This window comes from Gossypium arboreum, chromosome 2, assembly GCF_025698485.1.
Source record: "Gossypium arboreum isolate Shixiya-1 chromosome 2, ASM2569848v2, whole genome shotgun sequence".
Taxonomy (NCBI): domain Eukaryota; kingdom Viridiplantae; phylum Streptophyta; class Magnoliopsida; order Malvales; family Malvaceae; genus Gossypium; species Gossypium arboreum.
In genome coordinates this window covers 34,776,354-34,792,805 of record NC_069071.1, presented here as the reverse complement: position 1 = coordinate 34,792,805, position 16,452 = coordinate 34,776,354, and positions in this window count along the sequence as shown.

Sequence of the window (16,452 nt, the reverse complement as noted above, 5' to 3'; positions counted from 1 at the left end):
TATGGAAGAAACGAAACGGTCATATGAGTCGGATTTTAAGAGATATTTAAGTTTTCATGGAACAGGCCCAGAGCGATTTCTGGATCCCCTGATCTGACTTTGGAAATTCATTATAAATTAACCAGAGATAATTACAAGTCATGCTATATATTTATAGATTCTTTTTTGAGTCTAGTTTCATTAGAAACAAACGGAATAAGTATTTAAGCCCTGTACAGGGAAATATATAAGTCGTAATGCATAAAGGTCAGAGCAGTCTAACCCTGAAACAGGAGAGACTTTAACTAATAAACTGTACTAATTGGCCCGATCAAAAATTCTAGAAAAAAATTTGTAGATGGATATATGAGTCTAGTTTTAGGAAAAATTTACAGAACTGGTTTTCTAGTTTTGGAACACGAGATATGATTTTTAAGGTGATAGTGATGCAGTTAGCCAGCTCGTCTGGAAATTTAAAATGGACTGTGCAAATAAGTGAATTAAGTCTGTTAACCCCTCGTGTCCGACTCCGGCAACGGTCTCGGGTACGGGGTGTTACAAGGGCTAAGGCCCAGACTGTACTGATACTAAATAGGGCTCAAGCCCAAACTGTGTTATTCACTGTTTGTTTAATATTGGGATTACACACTGAGTTTTCATAAACTCACCCCGTTTTTAACTATGGAGGTGATCCCCAGCCTTAGACGATTTGGTGCCATGAGGGACTTGGAGGTGGCCACACGACTACTGTGTCTTGCATTTGACTTTATTTAATTTAAATTTCACTTTTGGGTTTTTATTTTATAATAAGGCCATTTGTGGGTTTTAATTTTTAATTAGGCTTTGGATTATATATATATATATATATTTAAAACTGCTAGTCTAGGTAAAGACGAGTTTTTATAAAAATAGTGTTTTCTAAAACACGCGTTTTAAACTTCATCGACTTAAAAAGCTTTCACATTTTTAAATCAATTTAATATAACATTGAAGTTTAATAAGTTAAACACTTTGACGAGAAATTTTTTTAAATAATTTTAAAAGGTTTTAAATTCAGTAACGGATTTTTACTTTGAAGATCAATTTTCGAAAAATACTTCGATGTGACACGCCAGATTCGGCCATAACGTCTAGGCCGGGTTTGGGCGTTACACACATACAGTCTGACATACAGGTTGGGACATGACTTTGTGACCCATACTTCGAATTGTACTTGGTTAGCCACATGACCATGGTCCTGAGCCACATAGCCTAGTCACACGGCCGTGTGACCCTTGTTTTCAAAATTTTCAGATTTTCTATAAATTGTTTTCTTTCAAATTAGTTCCTGATTGTTTTCAAACTATTTTTACGGCCTCGTAAGCCCAATTTAAGGCCTGTAAGAGCATTTATGCTATAAATGAAAATCATAAATGAATGTTAGTATTTAAATTTAAATGATTGTTTCTGTATGAAGTTATGTGTTTTGATTTGTACTATAATACTCTGTAACCCTAATTCCGCGATGGAGACAGGTTAGGGGTGTTACATTGGTATAGAGGAGTAGGTCGGGTGTAACACACCTTGCCTGACCCAATGTCCGAGTTCGAGTTACAAGATGCCACATCTATTACTGGAGCAACTACAAACATTTAACATTTAAATCAAAACATATTCCATGAAAATTTAAACATTTCAAACCATAGACATGATATACAAACTTTCTCAAGTCTTATATAAGCCTACATATACTCTAAAGTTAGCCCAAAATATCAATTCTTAAAAGTTTCAAATCATCAAGTTGACATCACTACGTGAAAGAGTTACTTGTCACGACGTGACATAATGACTTGGCCTTCCTGTAACAACAGAGTTCCTTGTCACGCTATGGCTTGAAGTCCAGAGCTCATCATGATAACCATTCCTCCACATAGCGATGTGGACTCTGTTCTTGGTACAAATTTAGCCACTTGGTACCTTTCTCATGCCACTAATCAAACTTACCATATGGTGCATATTTACACAATCTTGGCTGCACCAAAAACGTTCCAAACACATACCAATACATGTATAAACATCCACAATCATCCTTACATCAACCAATGCTATCAAGTAAACCATTAAACATATCATTCCAATATTATGGCATTCAAACTTAATCATTTGAAAATTACCAATCTTTTACCTATTTCAAGCTTCTTTTAACATGACTAAACACATCCAGTTATACCATTTCATTTTCCATAAACACATCTCAAACCATTTACCAAAGCATACTATTTCAACGAGAAATGCCATTATGCAAAGTCATGCACAAAATAGGTTCCAAGCTATGTCAACATTCAAAGGAAAAAAATACATAACACCTATATACATGTCACAAAACTAAACTTTAAAATGATTAATAAACTACCAAATCAATAATGGGATAGTGTGAGCTTCTCAACGATCCGCTTGACACGTTCTGAAAGTTGGCAATCTATAAGGAAAGGGAAAATAATGGGGTAAGCATATTGAATGCTTAGTAATTTCATAGGCATTAAACAATAAATTACCTCAATTTATAATTTAATATAATAAGCCACTAGCTTGACAAGTTTGCCTAAACATGACAACCACATATCGACAATGAGAGCTCAATATATAATCGTATCATATCGTAATTCAAACATATAACATTCCAATTCACTTATAAGTAACATTTCAATGCCATTCACATTGTCAATCTACATTTAATCAATTCAATATCAAAATTATATCATTTTAAATACATATATGCTCAAATCCATATTCTCATTTCAATAATTTCTGAGTTTGATAACTCTTTCATATTTATTCGACCCATAGGGCTATTTTTCAACTCAATGCATTCGTTATAATATTTCACATTTCTAAAAAATTATATTTCATTACCATTTAATCAATTCATGTATTTTTAACCCTGTTAACCAGATACAAACTTGGTATGGATACACGATCTATCACCCCAAGTTTCCCAAGAAGGATGGTGTTATAACAATACATAATACCACCCCAAATTGCTCGACAACAATGGTTTTCTCATCTCAATCTATTTGTCATCCCAGGTTGCCCAGAAATGATGACTCAATGTACAATATATACTACCCCGGATTGCTCGATAATGATGGTTTTACTCAATAACATGACCTTATGGCATGGCAACTATATCCGACTCAGTTTGGATAACTAATAGGGTAATCAATTTCAGATTCATTACAACTTCAATTCCCATTCTTTCGATCTCAATATCATCAATCCATTGGGCTGTCATCAAATGTAGTATTTATTTTGGTCAATTTCTACATTTAAGGAGCTTGTTTTTGTAACACATCCGTCGCCGGAATAGGGTACGAGGCGTTACCGAACTCAAACGCATGCATACAAGCATTTCTAGGTCATAAAATTTCGTTCAAATTTAAAAATTTTCAATTTCTATCTTAAAGTCTCTCATATGGGCCGACGAGGCCCAAAACATACATTGGAGGTGGTTAGGGACTAAACTGAGAACTTTTGAAACTTTTGAGACACTAAGAAAATTTTCATATTTTGGAGAGTCACACACCCGTGTGGGCAAGCCGTATGGTCAAACATACTCGTGTGGCTCAGGACACACCCGTGTCCTCCACTCGTGTAACTCTCTGCTTATGACGTCATTGCTCATTTAAAGTCACACGACCATGTCACATGCCCGTGTGCTAGGCCGTGTGGCCATCCGTGTGGATGATAGTTAGGCTATTTACCAAGCCCTTTTCCATCCAATCAACACACAACATGGCATTTTTAGGCATCCCAATAACCAAACCATGGCATTCACACACTATTTATAAATCAAATTCATCACGCACAACCACACACACACTTAACTAATTATAACATGTAACTTACTTAACCATTCACATTTAGTATTTTCCATACATAATTATCACACATTCAATCATCCAATCTAAACAAGCATGCACATCTATGTAATGCTTCATCATAGACTTATAACATAGCAAATATTGGCCACACTAAATGGCCTTATACAACAATGACCTTCAATTAGCATAGGCCAATATTCTAGGCCAACTCATAATATCATGTATAGAATAACCAAATCCCTATACATGCCATACACTTAAAATGCTAGAAAATCATTGATACCCATCAATAGCTTGTTAGTGTGATAGGATCTCCGATGACCTCCAACTCGAGCTAGCATCTGTGACACTATAGGAAAAAGGAAAGGAAGAGAGAGTAAGAATATAGCTTAGTAAGTAGGTATGTAAATAATAAACAAATTATTAACATGCTTTTAAAAATCCTCATAATATGTTCTCAAGATAATGCAATCATAATTGCACAAAGTTCCACTATTCACTTATGTTTATATCAAGCTGCGTTATAGTCACTAAATTATTTATATATTGAGATAGAGAACTCCAAATTAAGTTTTTCTAATTTTCCCTAAAACTAGACTCACATATATCCTTACCATAAAATTTAAAGAATTTTTGGTTTAGCCAATAAGTACAGTTTATTCTTTAAAATCGTCCCTATTCTGCTGTCTGACAGTTTTGATACCTCTTCACTAAAAATTAATTATCTCCTCGTACGGGACTCGGATGATGTTCTCATTTGATTCTCTTGAAAATAGATTCATTAAGAATTTAAAAAAATATAAATTATAACTCATAATTATTTTTATACTATTTTTAATGATTTTTCAAAGTCAGAATAGGGGATTCCAAATTCATCCTGACCCTATCCCACAAAAATTCGAACATCTCATAATATGAAATTCTTTTGCATACACTGTTTATTCTATGTGAAACTGGACTCAATAAAATTTAATTTCATATCTTATTCAACCTCAAATTCAATTTTTAGAATTTTTGGTGATTTTTCAAAGTTATACAATTGTTCTTGTCTAGAACTATTTTACTGCTAAATTTACTCTTTCACGATTTCTTTGTGTATAACACTAAAGCATGTCCTTAACTAGCCATTCCAATAGCTAGTCATTATCAAATATTTACATGCCATTCATTGGCCAATTTAACCTATACATTAACAACAAAACTTAAACTTATCATATCTCAATTTAATTTGGCCTAAAAGCCTCACACATGATCATCAATCAAATTTACCACCTATTTATACATCATAAGTATAGACTTATAATCACAAAGTCATCACAAGATCATTTTAATAGGTAGGACTTACACATTTACATTCTTACCAAATGTCCCATATACATCGAATTTATTACTCATGAATTTTGCGTACATACCTGTACCCTTTCAACATGATTATACCTTGTCATTTCTTTGACATAATCTTTTAATTTACCCGTTGAACCTCTTGGGATACTAAGGATACTCGGGAAAACTCATACATGATATATCGTACCAATGCCATGTCCCAGACATGGCCTTACATGGAAATCTCATACTGATGCCAATAGCCTAGCTATGGTCTTACACGATGGCTCATGCCGATGCCATGTCCCAGATATGGTCTTACACTGGCTCACATAACGATGCTGATGTCATGTCTCAGACATGGTCTTACACTGGCTCACGTAACAATACCGATGCCATGTCCTAGACATGGTCTTACACTGTTACACATATTGCCATGGTCCAGCCATGATCTTTACCGTCAATTCATAACATGTCGTAATTCGATCATAATCAACCCTGCATTTCTCTTAATTTGATCTTTCAATATGATCTCGTATTTTTATATTATTCATGATCCAATAATAACATACAAAATAATACATGATATCGATTAAGCATTTAAACATATCAAATTTAATGCTTATTAACATACGAACTTACCACGGTATGAAACGACGAAATAAGTCAATTACTCGATTATCTTGCTTTTCCCCCGATCTAATTCCGAATTTCATCTTCCTTGATCTATAACAACACATATAATTTATTTATTCATCATGCTACACAAATTAGCCCAATTTCACATTTTTGGTAAAATTACATTTTTACCCTTATACTTTGTCATATTTACACTTTTGCCCCTGGGCTCGTAAAATAAAATGTGTTCAATTTCTTTACTGCCCATGTATAGCTGAACCTTTTTCATGCTTAGAGAAGCCCACATTTTCCATTATTTCACACATTTACCTATTTTACAACTTTTACAAAATGGCCCATTTTAGGTGTTTTCATGAAAATCATTTTACAAAAGTTGTTTATTTAATAACCAATATTCATTTTCTTCCATAAAAAAATGTAGCAAAAAACATGAATATTCTCATGGAAAAACCTTAAACTTGCAACCATTTTGCAAAATAGTCCCCTCATTGGCTAGATTAAGTTATAAGGGTTCCAAAAACATAAAAATCAACAAAAATGACCATCAAAATCACTTACTTGCAAGGGTCTAAAGTTGCTGAAAATTTCAAGCTCCCATGGCCATTTTTCTTAGAGAAAATCGGTGGAGAAAAGAAGATGGAAAAAAAAAGATGATAATTAGGCTTTTTATTATTTTTTATTCATTAGTCAAATTTTGTCACCTAATGTCAACTAACCATTAACTTTTCATGATTATTGTCTCCACATCTAGCCACCATATTAATATTTGTCTATTTCCTTAATAAGGACCTCTATTTTAACTTTCTATAGCTAATTAACACCTTTAGCTAATAGAACAAAACTTTTATACTTCATGTGATTTTGTCTGTCTTTCAAAATTAAGCATGCAATTGCTTAAATTAATTCACCAAAATTTTCAAACATCCATATAATCATGATATAACACATAAATAACATTAAAATAATTTCTCAACCTCGGATTTATTGTCTCAAAACCACTATTCCTACTAGGCCCAAAATCAGTATGTTACAGTTTTCTAGAACTTTTATTATTAATTATTGCATTTTCATTATTTAGTAGTTAAGTAGTAAAAGTTAATAAAATAAGTATTTTTACACATTTTATGAGGTTTTGTGAACTATTAGGCTAAAACAGGCCTTAGGTAGTTCTAATTGGTTTAATTGAGTGTGTATGATGATGAATTATAGGCCTAATGGACTTTGGAGCAAGGGACGAGTGATACAAAAGCTTCTCAAGCCATTAAAGCATGAAACAAACCAAATGAGGCACAAAACATATGTCGTTCGTGCCATAGGCCTTGCATTGTGCGACATATATCTAACGTGGTGCCCAAGCATTCTGGAGCTATTTCCGTTCGCACAATCAAATTTATATGAAGATGTAGGATGTGTTAAAGACCTAATTTGGGCTGCCAACACTCCTTTAAATAAAACCTTAGGGATTTGGTGTAACTAAGTCATCTTAAACGCATCCAAAAACCCTCGTAGTTTAAGAGTAGGATTAGGTTAAGTTTTCTTTTATTTTCTATGAACTCTTTGTTCATCTTTCTTGGGATCAGTTTTGATCCAAAAGTTATTATATAATATCGAAATGTTCAGTTTATTTCTCTTTCAGAAGCGACAAGACTTGATCTCCAATCAAGAGTTTCATTACTTCATGCTTCAATCGACATCAAATTAGGATTATTCTAATATCTTTTCTCTTTCAATTTATTTGTGCTATTTAACTATTTAATTCAATTGAGTTTGAAATTATGAATACTATGAAAATTTAAATCCCTTAGGGGAGATTAACAAGTGGACGGGGACGTGATTAATAAAGGATTTAGGGTTTCTCGATAAGATTAGTTGGTTTAAATTACGCGTTCCTAAACCCTAGGCTTAACAACCCTAGAAAGTAATCATAGGTTAAACGAGGTCAGGAGATAAGTTTTCCCGAGTAAATCGTAATTTATCTTGTTTGAGAGAGTGAGATTGGGATATAAGAGAGTATCAATCAATTTATTAATCAGTTAGAGGCTGGGAGGTAATAATTGGTTAGTTAATAGCTAATCCACCCTAATACCCTAATTCGAAGTTAATTAAAACCTCTTAAACGAGTTAATCTTCTTGATTGGTTTTATCTATTTAACCATTTGTTTATTTTATTATTTATTTATATTAGTTATTTACTTTATAATGTTCATTTATTTTATGATCCGTTATAAAATAGGATTTAAATATTACTATTTAGACTTGTTATTGTAAAGAGATTTTCAATAGATTTATTTCATCTTCTCTTGGGTATGATCCTCAAAATACTTCCATGTGTTTCATTGTGATACTTTACTATATTACAATTTGACCCGTGTACTTGTGGACACCACTGGTTTAATTTTATATATTTTTAGTGCGATACTCATCCTATAAACGATAACACCTTTATAAGCAGTCAGTGATAACTGTTGAAAAGAGTTATATTTCACGCCTTTAGATCTAGCTAATTGCCTATACTTAGGTACATTTAGTTGTATTTTAGGATATTCCATTAGTATTTTATAACATTAAATTAGGAGCTTGACTATACTTAAATATTAGTTATGTTTAATTACTTGTGGAAGGGTTGTGTGTGGTGGGGGATTGGCAGGTGCTGGATGAGGAACAAGATGTAACAACCTGGCTTAGACTCTAGTTGGAACAGTAGTTTCGAGACCACAAATCTGAGTGAGAAAAATATTTTAATGTTATTTTTCGTGCTTATAATATGTGAATTAATATGTGTGAAAGTTTCGTATAAAAATTTGATCGTTTGTGTGTTTGATTTAGAAAAAGGACCTAATCGCAAAAGATGTAAAAGTTGCATTCTATTGATAAAAGTGTCTAATTGGTATGACTTAGTTAATGTGAGGCCCTTATATTGATATTTGACCTTTGAAATAATGGATGGACACAAATGCCTAATGTTAGTGGAATTTTAATGTTATGAAACAAGGTTAATTTAGTAAATGTGTAAATTAGTTAATAATTTAAGAAAAAAAAGACAAAATTTGATTGATTCATATTAATGGCCACCGAAATTGAAGAATAAAATTAGGGTTTGAAGCATAAAAATATTCGGCACTTTGAAGATCTATTAGGTATGTGATTTTTGATCCGTTTTTGATAATTTCTACGTTTTTGTGATTGTTGATTTGTGTTCTATTAAGCCCATGCCTCAGAATTTGATGATGATTTTGAGTTATGCCATTGTTGATTCGTGAGCTTTGTAATATTGATGAAATATGGAAGCTTGATGTTAGATAAATATGTTTTATATTGGGATTTTTGATGAATTTGATTATTATGGGCTAAATTGTGAAAATAAGATTTTGAGAGACTAAAATGTGAAATAAATGAAATATATGGGCTTATATGGGTTAGAGGAAAATTCAGCCTACCATGTGTAATATGAAATTATGTGTATTTTGTGATTTTATGAAATAGGGACTAAAGTGGTAAAATGTGAGGGCTAATTTGTAAAATGCCCTAAATATGTATATATGGATTGAATTGAATGATTTTTTGAATAAAAGAGTTAAATTTGAATTTATATAGACCAAGAACCAAAGAAAATAGAATTAGATTGGGGAAAGTCGAAAGTTTTTGATTAGCTGATTTCATTCGTTTGAATAAGTACGAGGTAAGTCGATATACAAATAAATGTGTTTGAATTGAATTATTACTGCTTATATGTTAATGAAAAGTGATGAATGGCTATTGGAGTTGAATATGAGAAATCCGAGAAAGTTCTGATAATGTGACGACGTTCGAAAAGTCCCGTACGAACCATAGGAATAGTTAGGATACATATGTCATTACATAGGATTCCGATATGAGATTTACGTGTAAGACCATGTCTGGGACATCGACATTGTATTTGATTTCATGTAAGACCCTGTCTGGGACAGTGGCATCGATATTTGATTACATGTAAGACCATGCCTAGGACGTCGGCATTGTACGAGCTTTTCGAGCTATCCGCATATCCTATTTGATTTCGTACGATTCAACAGGCACTCGGAGAAATGAATAAATATATGAAATATGTAATCAATTCAGGTACGTTTAAAATGTGTGTAAAGTTGAGAATGAGAAGAAAGTATATGTTTAATTGTGATTAAAAGATGATATGTCATCTTCATGAAAGTGAAGTATACTATATGTGTAAGTGAAATGAATTGGGTTTATATGATTTGTATATGAACAAATGAGTATAATGTACTTCATAAAATGTATATGTGAAATGATTATGAATCCCAAATGAATGTATTAAATTATACTTTATTCATGAGTTGTAATTATTTGTACATGGCTTACTAAGCTTTGGAAAGCTTACTTTGTGTGTTTTTCAATTGTTTTATAGATTATCGAAGCTACCCGAATTAGGGCCTAGTTGGAACAGTGGCTTTGAGGCCACAAATCTGACACAATAAAATTTGTTTTTATTATATTTTTATTGTCTACAATTTCATGGGATGATTTCGTGAAAATTTCGTTCGAAAATTTTAACGTTTGGGCACTCAATTTGGTCAAAAGGACTAAATTGTAAAAAGTACAAAAGTTGAGTTCTACATGTTAGAGGTGACTAATTGTTATGAAATTTTAAATTGGAGGCCCTTAAATGGTAATTACACCAATGGTTAATTTTTTGGACAAAAATGGACATGAAATGGGTCAAATAGAATATTTTTAAGCTAAGGGCATTTTGGTAATCTAGTAATTAAAATAAAATAAAAATAAAATTAAAAGCCAATCTTTGTCCATCTTCTACTCCATGGCCGAAACTTGCATGGAGAAGATATAGCTAGGGTTTTTCAAGCTTCCAAGCTCGATTATCAAGGAAAATGAGATTCGAGCATAGATTGGAAATGAATGAGATTATGGACTAAATCAGAATATATAGTCGTACTCGAACCCGAGGTAAGTTCATGTGATTTTAATAATGCAATATTGTATTTGAATGCTAATGCTTCGATATTACACAAGTTGTAAGTATATATATGTGAATAATTTGATATTATGTGGTTATTTTGATGATATAACTTATTCTTGATGTTTTGCTATTATGATGAAAATGTTGGAATGCCATGTGATTATGAGATATTACTATGTGAATGAAGCCACAATTCGGGTACGTCCGGTAAAGGTTTGGAAGTTTGATGGAATATGATGTTTCTTTGAAATGAGTAAGTTTGTATGTAAATAATATTTCGATTCTTTTTATGTTATTATCTTTTGTTATTATATGAGATGTGGCTGCCTATACAATGATCAATTGATGTATACTATGAATCGGAATTGACTAAGAACGAGCTAGTAAAATGTTGAAAAGTGAAGAATTTCCCGATTGAACCTTCAGAATAGAAGAGATACAAATGATCTATTGTGTGTAGTACTAAGTGTAGGCTACTACGTGTACCAGATTGATAGGTCACATGTATAGTACTATGTGCAGGCTACTATGCATACCCGTTAACTTCAATCATGTGTGTAGTACTAAGTGCAGGCTACTACGTGTACCAGATTGATAGGTCGCGTGTGTAGTACTAAGTGCATGCTACTATGCATGCCTGTTAACTTCGATCATGTGTGTAGTACTAAGTGCAGGATACTACGTGTATCAGATGGTTAAGTCATGTGTGTAGTACTAAGTGCAGGCCACTATGTGTACCAGATTGATAGGTCACATGTGTAGTACTAAGTGCAGGCTACTATGCGTACCAGAGAGCTTCGGTTACGAGGGTGGTATATGCATAGGCCACCGGGTATCTGTTGTTATTCCGATGAGTTCAACAGGAAATTTACTAAGTGAAAATACATATATACATGACTATGTGATGAATAAGTGCAAGTACATCTATGTGAAAAGTTGTGAGCAATGTGCTCGATAGTTGAGCGAATCTTTTGGTAAGATAGAATGCAGTAAGTGAAATTATGTAAAAGTGAAATTTTGTAATAAAACAATTTTGGACAGCAGCAGTTGTGTGATTTTGAAAAATCACCAAAAACGGTAGAAATTGAACTAGAGGCTGAATAAGATATGAAATTAAATCTGAATGAGTCTATCATCTCATAAACGAAACGGTGAAGGCAAAAGAATTTCATATTCTATGATAATTGGATTTTCTGTGAGACAGGGTTAGAATGATTTTAGAATCCCCTATTTTGAATTCTGAAAATCATTTAAAATTTAAAAAAAAATAATTATGGGTCACAATTTGCATTCTTAAAATCCTTAATGAGTTTAGTTTTTGGGAAAATTAGCAGTTCTCAATTTGGAGTCCTGTACCATGAGATAAATAATTTTTAGTGAAGAGAGGTCAGAACTATTAGATAGTGAAATATGGGTATATTTAATGAATAAACTATACTTATTGGCTAAACCAAAAAGTTTGAAAATTTTATGCTAAGAAGATATATGAGTCTAGTTTCATAGAAAATTAACTGATCTTAATTTGGATTTTCGTAGCTCTAGATATAACTAAAATAGTAACTATGACTTAAGAAAACAGCATGACCAGAAAATCAGCAAAAGTGTAATTATGATTACATTTTCATGGAATCATGTTGATAATTTGCTTATTATTTTCATATGGACTTATTAAGATTTTAGCTTACTCCCTCCTCTCCATTTCCTTAGTGTTCTCAAGTCAGCTCGGGGTTAGAGACCGTCGGAGGTAGCATCACACTATCAAGCTAACAACTCCGGAGTATTGTCATATGTGTATTAAATACTTTTAAGTGAGTGGCATGTATAAGGACTAGTTTTTATGTTAGATGTTGCTATGATTAGCCAAATGTATCGGCTTATATTGATTTATTGTATATGGCCATGAGATGTGGCTTAAATGGTTATGGCTTGTAAGCCTAATTATTCTTGCTATGTGTTAATGTTTGTGATGTGTTTATAATTGGTTGTTATGAATGATTAATATAACACATGTACATGATGAATGCTCTAAGACCATTTGAGGTGGTCGTGGTCGTGGCCGTGGAATGAATGTATGGCATGGTAGTAAGTTGATAATGATTGAATATGGACAACTGTAGAATGTGAATTGAAATGTTTAACTTGGTGTAACATGAGTATAGTTAATAAACACATGTATGGCAACATGCAAATGCTTTAACGGAATTTTACTAAAGAATTATTAACCATTAAATTGATGTTATAATGTATGTCTATAATGTGTATAAGTATGGGAGAGAATTAAGGACAACATAAGGCTTGAAAAATAGCCTAAGTGTTGGCTACACGAGCAGAGACATAGCCATGTGTCTCAGCCGTGTAGAGGACACGGTCTAGCACACAGGCGTGTTGAAGACACACGAGCGTGTCCCTGTGTCCACACGAGCGTGTGACCCTATTTCATGAAAATTTCTCTAAGTTTTTCCAAAGCTTTTTAAAATCCTCGGTTTAGTCCTGAACCACCCCAATGTATGTTTTAGGCCTCGAAGGCCTGTGTAAGGGACGATCTACATGTGTTTGAAAAGTTTTAATTTGGATGAAATTTTATAGCCTGATTTTGCATGTTTGTGAATGTTTAAGTCCGATAACGCCTCGAACCCTGTCCCGGCTTTGGATATGGGTAAGGGGTGTTACATTCAGTGGTATCAGAGCTATGATTTAGTCGGTTCTCGGACTAACCTGGCATGAATGAGAGTGTAGCTATACATGCCACCAATCAATGATAGTGTGATTTCTCCCGACGCGAATGAGAACCATCTTATTTAGACAGAGGTACTCTCCAACCGAGCTACACCGACCATGTTAAATGTGAAGCTAAGGTATTCGGGTAAAGTACAGTTATGATGAGCCTAAACTCAAAAAAGTATGAATAAAAGTTCATGATATGTATGTATGAATAAAAGTTCATGATATGTATGTGATAACATGTGAGATAAAACTTTATGTTACGAGGAATACTCATGCTTGTTTGATATTCATATAATGTTGTGCACTTGACTTGTTTGATTAAATGAATATGATAAAAAGAAATTCATAAAGGTATGAATAAAGGTTTATAATATCATGTTACGAATAAAAATGTCATTTTCTCGATTGGACATTAAATGTTGATGAATTTTAACGATATATTTAAATGAGATAAAGGATTATAATGTAATGAACTTATTTACGTTAAATTGACGGATTGATTCATATGAATGTAATGATATGTATATGATGAAGTGCCAGATAAAAGTTTTGATTGTGACATACTTATCCATGTTTGTTTGGCCCTCATAAGATGTTATGTGCATGACTTGTTTGATTGAATGAATGGGATAAGTAAAGTTATTTAGAATCCATAGAATGCGTGCATAAATGCACTGGTTTAAATAAGATAACTGAAAAGTTCATGTCATACAAACGTGAATAATAGTTTGCCTGAAGTGGATGATATGCTTGTGAAATGTTATTATGATGATGAAATAGTGTTATATGTATATGTGTATAAGAGATGAGTTAGGGACCTTACGACCCCACCCCCTTACCAGAGTGGTGTTTTGTAAAGGATTTTATAAGATCAGTGTTGAATAAGCTCACAAGTATGAGACCAAAGAGTTTAGCTGTAGAATGATTATAACTATGATTAGAGATTAATTGGATTGATAAGTAAAGACAGAGCTAGTATAGTGTGATGTCGAGAAGCGTTTTAACTGGAATTTCTTCAGAACCAATCTTCTTCAATGAAAATCATAATGTGGGATTTGTAATAACAGAAATAGTTCGAGGAATAAATCTTGACATGTAAGATATCAGAATGTGGTAATTATAGTAAGCAGATTATGACTGTCTCTCTTGAGGTACTCTATGAGTTCATTTACTCTCGAAAGTATTACTGGGGCTATCTATTTTCAGATAAATTGTTATCGTGTGAAAATGTTTTCTAATCTTGGAATAAGACGAAAGTATTGATAGTCTGACTGGTATGTAATCTGTATTGCTCTATTTTCCCTCTAGCATTCTATTATGTTCCGTCTATTGGGATTTTATGAGATAATGTACATGATGTTATGATTCTGTTCCTTCTAATAGATGCTCTGGTCGATATATATATATATATATATATGGGAAGGTACATTATCCTTGTTGCATTTAGTTCCAGTGGGCTTGAATGATGTATTCTTCTGGACTTCTTTCTTCTGGAAAATTATCGATATCTTCCATATTTTCTTATGAGCTTTGTTCTAGGTCTTTCATTATGATATTGTATCTTAGATTTCCTTATGTTGGATTTCTCTATCTTAGAGATCCTCATTTTCTTGTTATCTTATCCGAAATTTATCAATCACGATTCATATCTACAGTGTGTTCTTCGATTGTGATAATCATGTCAAGTGTGACTATGTTTCTGCTTTGATCATAGTAATGTGGTAATTCTAGTATCTGGATTTCTCTAAATCTTCGTGAAGGATTTGACATCGGCAAAGGCATAAGTGGTGAAATTGCTAGTATCAGCTTGTATGATGGGTTTCTTTTCTCAAGAAAGTTAATCAACTTAATGCCTTCGATTGGGAACATTTATACTACCTTGAGCTAATGCAATTGAAATGAACTTTGATTAGTATGATGAGTGAATTTTTCATGATTACATGTTAAATCATTTTGACAACTGAAAGGAAGGATTTCTTGAAACTTTATCAAGTAATAATTAAGACCGACTTGGTTGTTCAATTTGTATGGGTTATTGTTTGACAGATTTAAAGGGATATTTATGTCTGAATTTTTTTCCCAAGTCTGAGAATAAGATTGTATCTCTCCAGGTAAAAGACAGGTAGTCTGAATGAAAGTGTAAATATCTCAAAAAACTTTGACATGATTTAAAGTTGCTTTGAATGATAAAGTTTTTGTCTTGTGAAAGTTGAATGGTCTACTACAAGTTGGTAACAATTTGAATATGCGAGAATATTGTTAACTGAAGCCTTGAAACTGGTTTAGTCTGCATTGAGCAAAGACTTCTCGATTTTCAGTGATGTGTTTTAAGATAATAAGGGCAATGTGATAGCTTAAAGTATCTGCTGTCATAGAAAGACTTAAGTTGAGATAGTGTAGCTGACTTGAATTGTTAAAGGATGATAAGATAGTTATGGTATATCTCTGAGAATGAGATTACTATAGATTTCATATTAGAATTATTCCTATCTTTGAAAGAGAAAGATGTCATATGACTTGTTGTTAAGTAATTAATTAATCTGCAAATCATGTCGGTAAGTACTGAATTTCTGCTCATCAGACTTATGGGATTAAGTATCTTTGAGATTGTTGAATTTCTTAAAATGCTAGTTTTTATTAATCGGAATGAGATCCGTGATTTACATCTTAAATTATTGAAAAAGCTAATTGAGGCTCTGAATTTTAATGATGACCAGAGGTCGAACTAGTGAACTGTCGGGTTATATAAAATGATAGAGAACTTAAGGCCATGATGATTGGGCTAGCTACACCATTTGAATCCGAGAGGATTCAAGTATGATGTGTATATACATATTCTATGACGGTATGGGTTCAACCCTTGTATACATGAGTTCTTTGATAGAAGTCAAGATTCGATTGATGCGTCTATAACACAGAATTGTTCATGACTTTAGTATGAAAAATTAAAGAGCT